Raw genomic sequence first — 12,412 nt, forward strand, 5'->3', positions numbered from 1 at the left:
GTCCACCAGAGGCCAACCCCTGCCTGTTTCCTTTTGCAGGCAGTGGGGCAGTGAGCATGCCCAGCCTGAGGCAACAGGGGCACCTGCTCACCTCAGAAAACCTCTTCACTTCCATTCCCTTGTGGTCTTTCTTTCCAGACATCAGCATCAGCTTATTTAAAAAATCCTTCAGGTCTTCCAATGTATAGGAGCGATCTGGCTCCAGGCCACTGTGACCCCGAGGGAGGATCAGGTGCAGGATGGCATCTGGGGAGATCTAGGATGCAGAACATGTTTAGAAGCAATTTTCTGGTGGCTGAAACCCTGACTCTGCAACAGGCCAGTGCGCGCCACCAACACCATACCTAGAATCTGGGAGGGCTCACCTTCTGGTTGCCTGTGGATGCCCTGATCTCATTGATGCCTCTTCTGTTGATTGCTGTGGCCAGGGACAGGGAAGAGAGCTTGATGGACCCATGGCTTTCCTTCACTGTCTTCAGCCAATCCAAGTTTCTGGCAGAATCTCACTCTTGGGACAAAAGCAGAGAACATGGACCAAAGTTTGAATGACTGTCTTCCTTCCTGTCCTCCTCATGCCTCTGCTGGGCAAACTCCAGCCACCCTCTTCCAGGACTCTAGGCATAACTTCTTGCCCATTTCCTGAGGTTGCCTCAGGTACCCCTTTCTGGTACCCCAGGACACTGACCACTCATTGTGACTGAAATGGTGCCAGGTTCCTAGCTGACACTGGAGTGCACATGGCCTGTACTTATGGATGATTGGTTAGATGACTACAGGCTATGCCCTCTGGTGGCAGGCCACCATCCTCCTGGGTTCCCAGAACAAAAACCCTCTGAGGAGAAATGCCTGACTGAACAGGATCCCTAAGTTCTTAATGTCCTGCCATGGTCCCTGAGTATGACCAAAAAACTTAGAAAAATTTTAAGAGAATATGAGCTTCTAGCAGGCAAACTGCAAACTGCTCTCTCTGTCCATCTCCCTACCCTTCAACCACATGCAGGACCAGCTGTCTCAAGGCCAGTGCAGGTCTCTGGACATCTTTGCTCATTGGGTGAGTTACGGAGTGAAGGTTAACTCAGACTCTGGTATAGACAATTTATTTAAATGTTCATATTTTTCTGATAAAAAATTAGTCAATATCAATTGTTAAAAATACCCAAAAGTAATAAAATAAAAGACAATTACTACCATTCAGAGAACCACTGTAACCCTCTTTTAAACTTCCTATTGTGCTGTTTTCACACTTGTATTGTAGGGTGGAGACTGCTCTTGATATGCAGTTCCATAGCTCTCTTCCAACCCAAGACAAAGAAAGCATTTCCATTCATGAAGAAAAGCTGGTTTTCAACATCAGTTTAAATGGCTGCCTGTGTGGCCTCAAAGCACAGAAGTTCCCCAGGGTTGCAAGATCACCATGTATTGGAACAAGGAACAAGACTCACCAGCTTACTGGGAAGGTGAGGATCATTTTGCAGAGCCTTCCAGAGTTCTTTCAGCAGTTCCATGAACTCGCCGAAGCTTGCCTTCTTGTCCAGCTTATACAGCAGGAACGTATAGCCCTTCACAGCATCATGGAAGCAGACCACCCAGTCCACATCAATGTCATTTTCTTCAGCCAAGATGAAGGCAAGGTCCACAAACACCTGGAGCTCAATGATGCCTGGGACAGAAAGGGGACTTGCAGAGGACCACTCCAGGATGTTGCACAACTCATACCTGGGGCATGATCTTTAGTGAGGCAAGGCCATCAATAGACACTAAGTAAACATCTAGGGCCTACTCCCACTTCCTTCCTTCAGTTAGGACTCCAGGATACCTTGTCTTTTGCAGGATATGATGACACCACTGATCAACATCTAACCTCTACCAAATAATTCCCAGGCACTGTACTAGGCTTGTGTGCACCTTATTTTCTTTAATTCACAAACATCATCACTTAAACAAAAACAGGTTCAGTTGGTAAATAATATGTGTATAATTAGTTATTTTTTTAGAAATTGAGATAATTCTTCTGAGTTAATTACCAAAGATTATACATCAAAGCAGACTCAGGAGTACAAGCAGCACAGATCTGGATGAGAGCTGGAGCCAGCACAGCCTCAGTGCTAGCAGAAGGTATCCTGCCAGGCCTCTGTGGTGCATCAGTGCTGCTCCTGCTCCATCTGTTTGGCCTTTCTTACCTCCCCTCCACCACCCTCTATCTAATCTATACAACCACATAGGCTGTCCAGCCCTGGACTGGGAGAGAAATGCACAGATTCTGCAAGCTTGCTGCAGCAACATTCCCCTGTGTGCAAGAGCTTGCCTTGTCCTCTAGAAGAATGAGTTGTAAAGCAGAAAAGGAGTCAAGATACTGAAGAAAATGATGCCAGCATCAAAAGATGGAGAGAGCAGTAAAGAAAAGAGTTTTAATGAGAACTCTGAAAAGCTGTCCTGATGCAAACTACTGGAAGCAGACACTGCCCTCCAACTAACACACTCATGTGTTTGAGGGGAGATGTCCTCAAGTTCAGGAACAAAACTTGGCAAACACCTGAAGATTAGCTACCCCTGTACCTCCCAGAATCTCATGCAGCCAGCTGACCAGCTCCTTCTGCAGGGCCAGCTTCTCCAGACACTGGCAGTGGGGCTCACCGATGTCTTGTAGCAGCTTCTTGGCCTAGATGAGCTGCAAGCTGATCTGATCCAGTCTCTCATGGCAGGTGGCCTCAAAGACATCAGTCTGCAAGATGAAGCTCTGCTGAGGGCTATTGCAGAGATCACCCATGCCTGCCTTCCCACAAGCCTGGACAAGAAGATGCTAGAGCAAGAGTGTGACACACTCTTGCACCAAAAATAGTATGACCTCCATGGCCCTCTTTGCTATGCTATGGAAGCTACTGTCCACAGTACCTAAGTGCCATGATGAAGCCTTCAAGGACTTTGAAACCTGTTCTGCACAGCAGCCCTGCCAGATCCAGGTTTCTCTGTTTATGAGAGTTACAGACTTGCTGAAAGTTTCAAGATTAGGTATGGACTATTCCACACTCTGCTAAATTTTAAACACTATCGTGCCTGTCTCTACTAAACATAGGCCACACACACCTTAAAAATGTGAGGCTAAGAAACAGGAGGGAGAAACTCAGGCCTGACCTATGAAGGGAGCAGTGTACCATTTGGTACTTCCTGTTGGAACTAGGAAAGGTACCTGGACAATTGACAACATATTTTCTTCTGTGCTTTTATAACCTAATGAAATAAGATTCCTCTGGAAAGAGGATGGTTTCTCTCTCCTGAATTTTTGGTTCTCATATCGACCCAAGAAAACTCACTAGTTAAGGAACAGTCACACTATCTCAAACAAAGGTAAAAATGCAGGCCATGGAATGTTCTAGCCTCAGTGCAGCCCAAACAGAGCCTTTCAAGGGGTTGCCACACTGCCGATCCCAGAATCCCTGGGGCTTCCAAGGAGTCTGAGGTTGGCCCCCACCTCAGAGGAGTCCCCAGCAAATAACTAAAAAAGCTTATTAAAGTGTAAAGAACACTGAAGTCACCAGTCAAACCAAAATCCTTTTTGACCTTGCAGATAACCTTGGCTGAGCTGATTGCCTGGTGAATGCTATGGTACTCCTTGATCTGCTCAACATGCTCTGATATCCAGCCCCTTGGGGCCTGAGGTTGTACTTCACACATGATCTGGCGATCCAAAGTCAGGTCATTATATTTATCTACAAAGTCTTTGAAGATGACATCAATTTCTGCCAAGGTGACATCTCTTAACTTCAGATCCTAATATAGTTTCATGAACCTTTGATAACAAGGTGAGTATAAATACTCATAGGCCTCTGTAAGTGCAAGAGGTCACCTTTCACATTCCCTTTTGGGATCATTCAATAACTCTGCAGCTTCTTCCCAGAAGATCTGGAAGATGTTGCTGTCTGTCAGTGAGTCTATCCTTTCAGCCATTTCCTGGACCTCAGGGCCTAGGTTGTAGTGTGTCATCTGTTTACAGGATGAGGACTCCAGCTGGCTCACACTCATGGTTTCATTCAGTCTTTTGCAATTCAGGTCTTCTAGGTGTCTTGCTTCAATCTCTCCAAAATCCACTTTGGAAACCACAAGGAAGCACGGAAGTTAAACTGCTAGTCATGATAGCTTCTTATTTTACTTTATGAGTACTTCTAATCACTGCCTTAAGAAAACTAAGTGAACACCATTGCTGGGATTTTTGTCACAGGAAGAATTCATTCTTTCTTCCCTCTACCCTGCTGTGGGCTCATTCATCAGTTTTCATGATAAATAACAGACTGTAAGCTCTTTTGTGAAAAGGACAGTTGGAAACACATATCCATCTCCTTTCCTCCCAAACCCAACTCCAGTGACAGACTAGAAATTGCTTTTTAAAAGATCATAACCAGCAGAAATGAGGAGAGTAGAAAAGGAGCCCAATAGGAACACACACTGGGAAGTAGAAAGATGACCACGCCAGTGGCAAGTGATACTCCAGGGGCCTAAAAACACAGACCCTGAGGCCACAGTACACATAAGCTCAGCCAGGCCAAGCACAAGCACCTGGTAATAAAGGACACTAGTTTCTAAGGTCACCCTAGACTGAGGGAGGCAGAAAGTGAACAGGAAGTGTGTTCAAAGTCTGTTAAAGAAGCAGTTGGTGAGAGTTCACTCCACCATGGAGGCTGCCCTCTGTCTGTCAAGGGACAGGAAGGACCACCTGAAGGGCTCTCAAGCCTGGAGGCCACTTCTAGACATATACCTGTCTTGGGTAGTTACAAAGGACAGGGTGTATTCAATTTAAGGATGAAGAGGACCACACAGCCACCAGGGCAAGAAACTGGAGTAGAGGAGCTCACCCTCCTACTCTCCCTCTTAGATCCAGAAACCTGGCAGCAGGCAGGGGGCTGCAAAAGTGACCAGCCTTAAAGAGAAGCCCTCGAGAGCCAGATCAATTCAAGGGTAGCCACAGAGCCTCAGGGGCCAGGGACCAGAAGCCCTTAGCCTATCAATCCATTTGTGGTGACTGTCTTTATAGACACAAACAAAAATCTCCCACCAGAATAGAAAAAGCTTTAGCATAGGGAACATACCAAAAACCCAAAATAGGGCTTATGTAGCTCAGTGGTAGAATGTTTGCCTACCATGTGTGAGTCATGGGGTTTGATGCTCAGTGCATCATAAAAAAGAAAAAGCCTAGATTTCATCCTCAGTGTGCAGTAAAGAAAAGAAAGGAGGAAAAGCCAATGGAAAGAAGCAAATTGGATGAAGTGGAAAACTATGCAAGGAAAAGAAAAATCTTTAAAAATACCAATAATCCTCAAAATATAAGCTACTTCACACATGATCCATGACAACAACATAGTATATAAATGGATCTTTAAAGCAAAAAGGGAGGGGATGCAGTTGTGGCTCAATGGTAGAAAGCTCACCTAGAAAGTGAGGCACTTGATTTGAAGCTCAGAAATACATAAAGATAAATAAATAAAGGTATTGTGTTCATTTAAAACTAAAAAAAAAATAGAAAAAAGGTGCTGGTGTGGTGGCATATGCCTGTAATTACAGTAGTTTGAGAGGCTGAGGCAGGAGAATCACAAGTATAAACTCAGCTTCAACAAAAGTGAGATGCTAAGCAACTCAGTGAGATTCTGTCTCTAAATAAAATACAAGGAGCAGATGACAGTGACTTCAGCCTTCCTGCCACACAGAAGGAGGTGGAGCAGACAACAGCGATTCCAGCCCACTCCACGGTAGGAGGAGAGTGACCATGCTATGGCCCCATCTACTGATGCATGGGGTGGCTTTCCCCTGGCTTCCATTTAGTGACAACAGGCAGGACCAACAAGACCATCTTCCAGGTTCCTACAGGCAAGGTATTGGTAATATGCAGAGTCACTACATGATTATAAGTTGGAAACAATAATACCTCAAATCCACACTGCCAGAGAGGAAGACACATGGATGACATGAAGAAACAAGGGAGGAAAGTGCTTGAAACACACCAAGCTGATACAATAATAGATTCCATTGACATTCCATTCCAAACGTACATAATTAAAATGATCTGCAGATCAAAGAATAAATTAAAAGAGCAAATACAGGCAACAATTGACTGTTCCACCAAAGAGATATGAGAGGAAATACAGGTAACAAAAGGTTACTTCAAGAAAAACATAGAGACTGTGGAAAAAAAAAAAGAAATCCTTGAAATTAAGGAAACAATAAACCAAATACAGAAATTAATAGGGAATCACCAACAGTAGACTAGATACTTGGAAAACAGAACCTTAGGCAATGAAGACAAAATATATAATCTTGAAAATAAAGTTGACCACACAATGAAGATGGTGAGAAACTATAAACAGAACCTTCACGAATTATGGGAAAACATGAAAAGACCAAATATAAGAATTACTGGGATAGGGGAACACACTGAGATACAAACCAAATGAATGCACAATCTCTTCAATGAAGTAATAATAGGAAATCTCCCAAGCATGAAGAATGAATTGGAAAATTAAAAACAAAAGGCTTTTAGGAAAGCAAATATACAAAATTACAACAAATCCACAACAAAGCACATTATAATGAAAATGCCTAGCATATAGAAAAAGGATAGAATTTTAAAAACCACAAGATTAAATTTTCAGATTACATGTAGGGATAGACCATTTTGGATCTTAGTAGATTTCTCAGCTGAGACCTTCAAAGCTAAGAGATCCTGGAACAACATATATCAAGCTCTGAAAGAAAATGGATGCCAACCAAGAATCTTGTACGCATCAAAATTAAGCCTCAGATTTGATGACAGAATAAAAATCTTCCATGATAAAAATTAAAAGAATTTACAATGAAAAAAATCTGCACCACAGAATATTCTTGACAAAATGTTACATGAGGAGGAAATAAAAAAATAACAATGAAAATCAGTAAAAGGAGGAACTACACTAAAAGAAAATCCACTCAAAGGAGAAACCAAGTCAAGTTAAAAACCAAAAATAAACCAAAATGACTGGGAATACAAACAATGTCTCAATAATAATCCTGAGTGTGAATGGTCTAAACTCATTATTCAAAAGATATAGATTTACAGATTGGATTTTTAAAAAATCCCAAAATATGCTGCTTTCAAGAGACTCATCTCATAGCAAAAGACATTCACATACTGAAGGTGAAAGTGAAAGGATGGAGGAACAAACATACCACTCACATAGGCCATGTAAACAAGCAGGAGTTTCAATCTACTAATGGATAAAATGGACATCAAACCAAAGTTAGTAAGAAGAGGTAAAGAAGGACATTTGATACAACTTAAGGGAACCATACATCAACAAAACATAACAATCATAAATATGTATGCTCCAAACATTGGAGGTTCTATGAATATCAAAAAAAAACCCTTCTCAATTTCAAGAAGAAATTGATCATAACACAATCATACTGCATGACTTTAACACACCTGTCTCACCAACAAAAACTAAACAAAGAAACTACAGAACTCATTAATATAATTAATGATTTATATGTAAGACATATATCGAGTATTTCACCTATCATCGAGTAAATACATCTTCTTCTCAGGAATAGATGGATCCTTCTCTAAAATAGACCATATATTAGGCCACAAAGCAACTATCAGCAAATTCAAAAATAGAGATACTACCCTGTATTCTATCATAGCATAAGGAAATGAAAGTAGAAATCAATGATAAAATAAAAAATAAAAGCTTCTCCAATACCTGGAGACTAAATAATATGATATTAAAAGAGAAATGAGTAGCAGAAGACATCAAGGAGCATTTAAAAGAATTCTTAGAGGTAAATGAGAATATCAACACATCATATCAAAATCTCTGGGACACTATAAAGGCAGTGCTAAGAGGAAAGTTGATTGCAGTAAGCTCATTCGTTAAAAGAATAAAAAGTCAAATAAATGACCTCACATTACATCACAAGCCATTAAAAAGAAGAACAAATCAAGACCAAAAGTAGTAGAAGACATGAAATAATTAAAATCAGATCAGAAAACAATAAAATTAAAACAAAAGAGACAATTCAGAAAGTTGACAAAATAAAATGTTGTTTTTTTGAAAATATAAATAAAATTAATAAACCATTAGCCAGGCTAAGAAAGAGAAGGAGTGAGAAAATTCAAATTACTAAAATTCATGATGAAAAAGGAAATATCATGATGGATATTACTAAAATACAGAAGATTATTAGAAACTGTTTTGAAATTTATACTCCAATAAAATAGAAGATCTCGATGACATCAACAAATTTCTAGAAACATATGATCTATTCTATCTGAATCAGGAGGAGTTACACAATTTAAATCAATTTCAATCAAGGAAATAGAAGACATCATCAACAGCCTACCAACAAAGAAAAGCCCAGGACCAGATAAATTTTCAGTTGAGTTCTACAATACTTTCTAAGAAGAACTAATACTAGTACTCTTCAAATTATTCAGAAAGGGAGGAATCCCTTCCAAACTCATTCTAGGAGGCTATCATCACCCTAATACCAAAACCAGACAAAGACACATTAAGGAAAGAAATCTTCAGACCAATATCTCTAATGAACAGACACAAAAATTCTCAATAAAATCCTGGCCAATCACATACAAAAACATATTAAAAAGAGTACACCACGATCAAATAGGGTTCACCCCAGGGATGTAAGGTTGTTTCAACATTATGGAATCAGTAAATGTAATACATCACATCAATAGACTTAAAGACAAGATTTATATGGTCATCTCAATAGATGCAGAAAAAGCATTTGACAAAATACAGCACACCTTCATGTTCAAAACACTAGAAAAACTGGGAATATTAGTATCAGACCTCAACATTGTAAAAGCTATGTATGTTAATCTCAAGGCCAGCATCATTTTAAATGAAAAAAAAAATTCAAAGCATTACCTCTAAAAACTGGAACAGGACAGGGATGCCCTCTTTTACCACATCTATTAAACATAGTCCTCAAAATTCTAGCCAGAACAATCAGAAAAACAGGAAATTAAAGGGATATGCACAAGAAAAGAAGAACGTAAACTATCACAATTTGCTGACAACATGATATATATAGAAGATCCAAAAATTCCACCAGAAAACTTCTAGAGCTAATAAATTAATTCAGCAAAGTTTCAGAATATAAAATCAATACCCATACATCAAATGCATTTCTATACATAAGTGATTAATCCATTTAAAGAGAAATTAGAAAAACTACCTCATTCAAAATAGCCTCAAAAATATAAAATACTTGGGAATTGACCTAACAAAAGAGGTGAAAGACCTGAAAACTACAGAACACTAAAGAAGGAAATTGTAAAAGACCTTAGAAGATGGATAGATCTCCCATGCTCTTGGATAGGCAGAGTTAATATAATCAAAAGGGCATACTACTCAAATTGATACACAGTTTTAGTGAACTTTCTATTAAAATCCCAATAAAATTCTTCATAGAACTAAAAAAAAAAAAATCATAAAATTCATTTGAAAAAATAAGAGACCCAGAATAGCCAAAGCAATCCTTAGCAAGAAAAGTGAAACAGGGGGCAACACTATACCAGACCTTAAACTATACTGCAGAACAATAATAACAAAACAGTTTAGTATTGGCACCAAAATAGATATGTAGACCAATGGTACAGAATAGAAGATACAGAGACCAACCCACACAAATACAGGTTTTTCATACTAGACAAAGGTGCCAAACACATACACTGGAGAAAGGATAGCCTCTTCAACAAATGGTGCTGGGAATGCTGGAAATCCTCTGTAGCAAATGAAATTAAACTTCTATTTCTTACCATGCACAAAACTCAACTCATAGTGGATAAAGGACCTAGAAATTATACCAGAGACACTGTACCTAACAGAATAAAAAGTAGATCCAAATCTTCATCAGGTCAGACTAGGCCCCGAATTTCTTAACAAGACCCTTAAGGTATGAGAAATGAAATAAAGAATCGATGAATGAAATGGATTCAAACTCAAAAGCTTGTTCTCAGCAAAAGAAACAATCAGTGAGGTATGGGAGCAAAATTTTCCCACACATGTCAGATAGAGTGCTAATTTTCAGGATATAGAAAGAATTAAAAAACCTCAACACCAAAAAAAGAAAAAAAAAACAAAACTAAACAACCCAGTCAATAAATGGGATAAGGAACTGAACAGACACTTCTCAGAAGAAGATATACAATAAATCAACAAATATATATATATATATATATATATATATATATATATATATATATATATATATATATATACTGTTCAACATCTTTAGTAATTAGAAAAATGCAAATCAAAACTACTCTAAGATTTCATCTTACCACAATCAGAATGACAGTTATCAAGAATACAAGCAATAATGAGTATTGGTGAGGAGGTGGGGAAAAAGGTACACTCATACATTGCTGGTGGGACTGCAAATTGGTGTGTCAACTTTGGAAAGCAGTAAGGAGATTTCTTTGAAAATTTGGAATGTAACCACCATTTGACCCAGCTATTCTATTCCTCAATCTATACCAAAGGACTTAGAATCAGCATAGTATAGTGACATAGGCACACAGATGTTTACAGCAGCTGAAGTCACAATAGCTAAACTGTGGAACCAACCTAGAGGTCCATCAAAAGATGAGTGAAAAAAGAAGCTGTGGTATACATATATACACAAACACACACACACAAACGCACACATACACACACACACAATGGAATATTACTCAGCATTAAAAGAGAGTAAAATTGTAACATTTGTAGGTAAATGGATGGAGTTTAAGAATATAATGCTAAGCAAAGTAAGCCAATCCCCAAAAACTAAAGGTGGAATGTTTTCTCCCTTAAGGGGATTCTGATCTATGATGGGGGGAGGATGGGAAGAATGAAAGATCTTTGGATTGGGCAAAGGGGAGGTTGGGTAGGGGTTATGAGGGTAGAAAACATGGTGGAATGAGATGGACATCATTACCCTAGGTACATATATGATTGCACAAATGATGCGTCTCTACACAATGTACAACCAGAGAATTGAAATGTTGTGTTCTAGTTGTGTATGATAAATTGAAATAAATTCTGCTATCATGTACAACTAAGTAGAATAAATAAAAAATAAATATAATAATAAAAAAGAAATTACTCAGTCCACCAAAAAAAGATATAATCCATGCTTATACAATTACATCAAAGTGAATTCTACTGCCATTTGTAACTAAAAAGAACCAACAAAATGCAATCCCCAAAAATTCAGCATACTACAGTGATTCAACCACATCAATGTTTATAGCAGCTCAATTCACAATAGATAAGCAATGGAGCCAACCTCAGTGCCCTTGGACAAAGGAATAAAGAAAATGTGGTAATTGTACAGAATGGACTGTTACAATTACTTTGTTATTATGAAAAATTATTTTATGTTTTTTTTTTGGTTAATGGATGGAAATGGAGATTATCATAAGTTAAATAAGCCACAGCCCAAAAGTTAAAGGTTGAATATTATGTCTGACATGTGGATACTACTTCAAAATAAGGGGGGGCATTAAAAATAATCAAAGTAAGATCAGAAGAGTAGATGAAAGTGAATGAATATGGGGGGGGGAGGAGAGGGATAGGAAAAGTCAGTGTAATGAATGCAACTTAACTTTCCTATATACCTGTGTGAATATACCATGAATGTACACACTGAATCTCACCATCCTGTATATCCACATGATACTAATTTTAAAAGACGCTTATGTAAATAGCAAAATGATCAGTAGAGGGAAAGAAACAGGGAGTGGAAGGAAATTAAGGTAAAGAAAAATACTGGGGACTGAATTAGAACAAATTATTTTCCATGCTTTTATAATTATGCCAGCATATTCTATTTCTATGTATAACTAAAAAGAAACAATAAAAAAGAAATATTTTATTACTTTTATTTTTTTATTTCTTTATTTCTAAATAAATAAAATATAAAATAGGGCTGGGGATGTGGCTCGGTGTTTAAGTGCACTTGAGTTCAGAGTTCAGAGGGTTTTGGTATCAATACCTGTTACAAAAAAGAAGGAGAAGGAGAAGGAAAAGGAAAAAAAAAGAAAAAAGGAGCACCTTCAAATTAAATATATGTGAGAGCTGATATGAAGAGTTCAATGCCCAGGCTGCACAAGAAATTTGAGGAGAAGGCTCAGAAAGCATAGCCTAAACAGGAGAGATGTTATGAGAATCAGACAACCATTTCAGGAGGTCCAGCAGCTGCTGATGTGAACCCAGCAAGAAGAAAACCACAATAAACCAATTCATGAGAACTCCCTAGAGCTCAAAGACTAGATCTCCAGCTGACAGAGATCTGCCATGCCCAGTCCTGGAGATGGAAAACAGATCAACAGCCAAGTACAGTTGAGAAGAATGGGCCCATGAGCAGAGACCTTCCA

The 12,412-nt window shown here is 38.8% G+C and overlaps 1 pseudogene; it reads right to left on the reverse strand.

The window, feature by feature from the left end:
* The window catches only part of LOC143410593 (E3 ubiquitin-protein ligase RNF213-like), a 125,628-nt pseudogene that overhangs the window by 10,157 nt on the left and 103,059 nt on the right, over positions 1-12,412 (reverse strand).

Source organism: Callospermophilus lateralis, chromosome 11, assembly GCF_048772815.1.
Source record: "Callospermophilus lateralis isolate mCalLat2 chromosome 11, mCalLat2.hap1, whole genome shotgun sequence".
NCBI lineage: Eukaryota > Metazoa > Chordata > Mammalia > Rodentia > Sciuridae > Callospermophilus > Callospermophilus lateralis.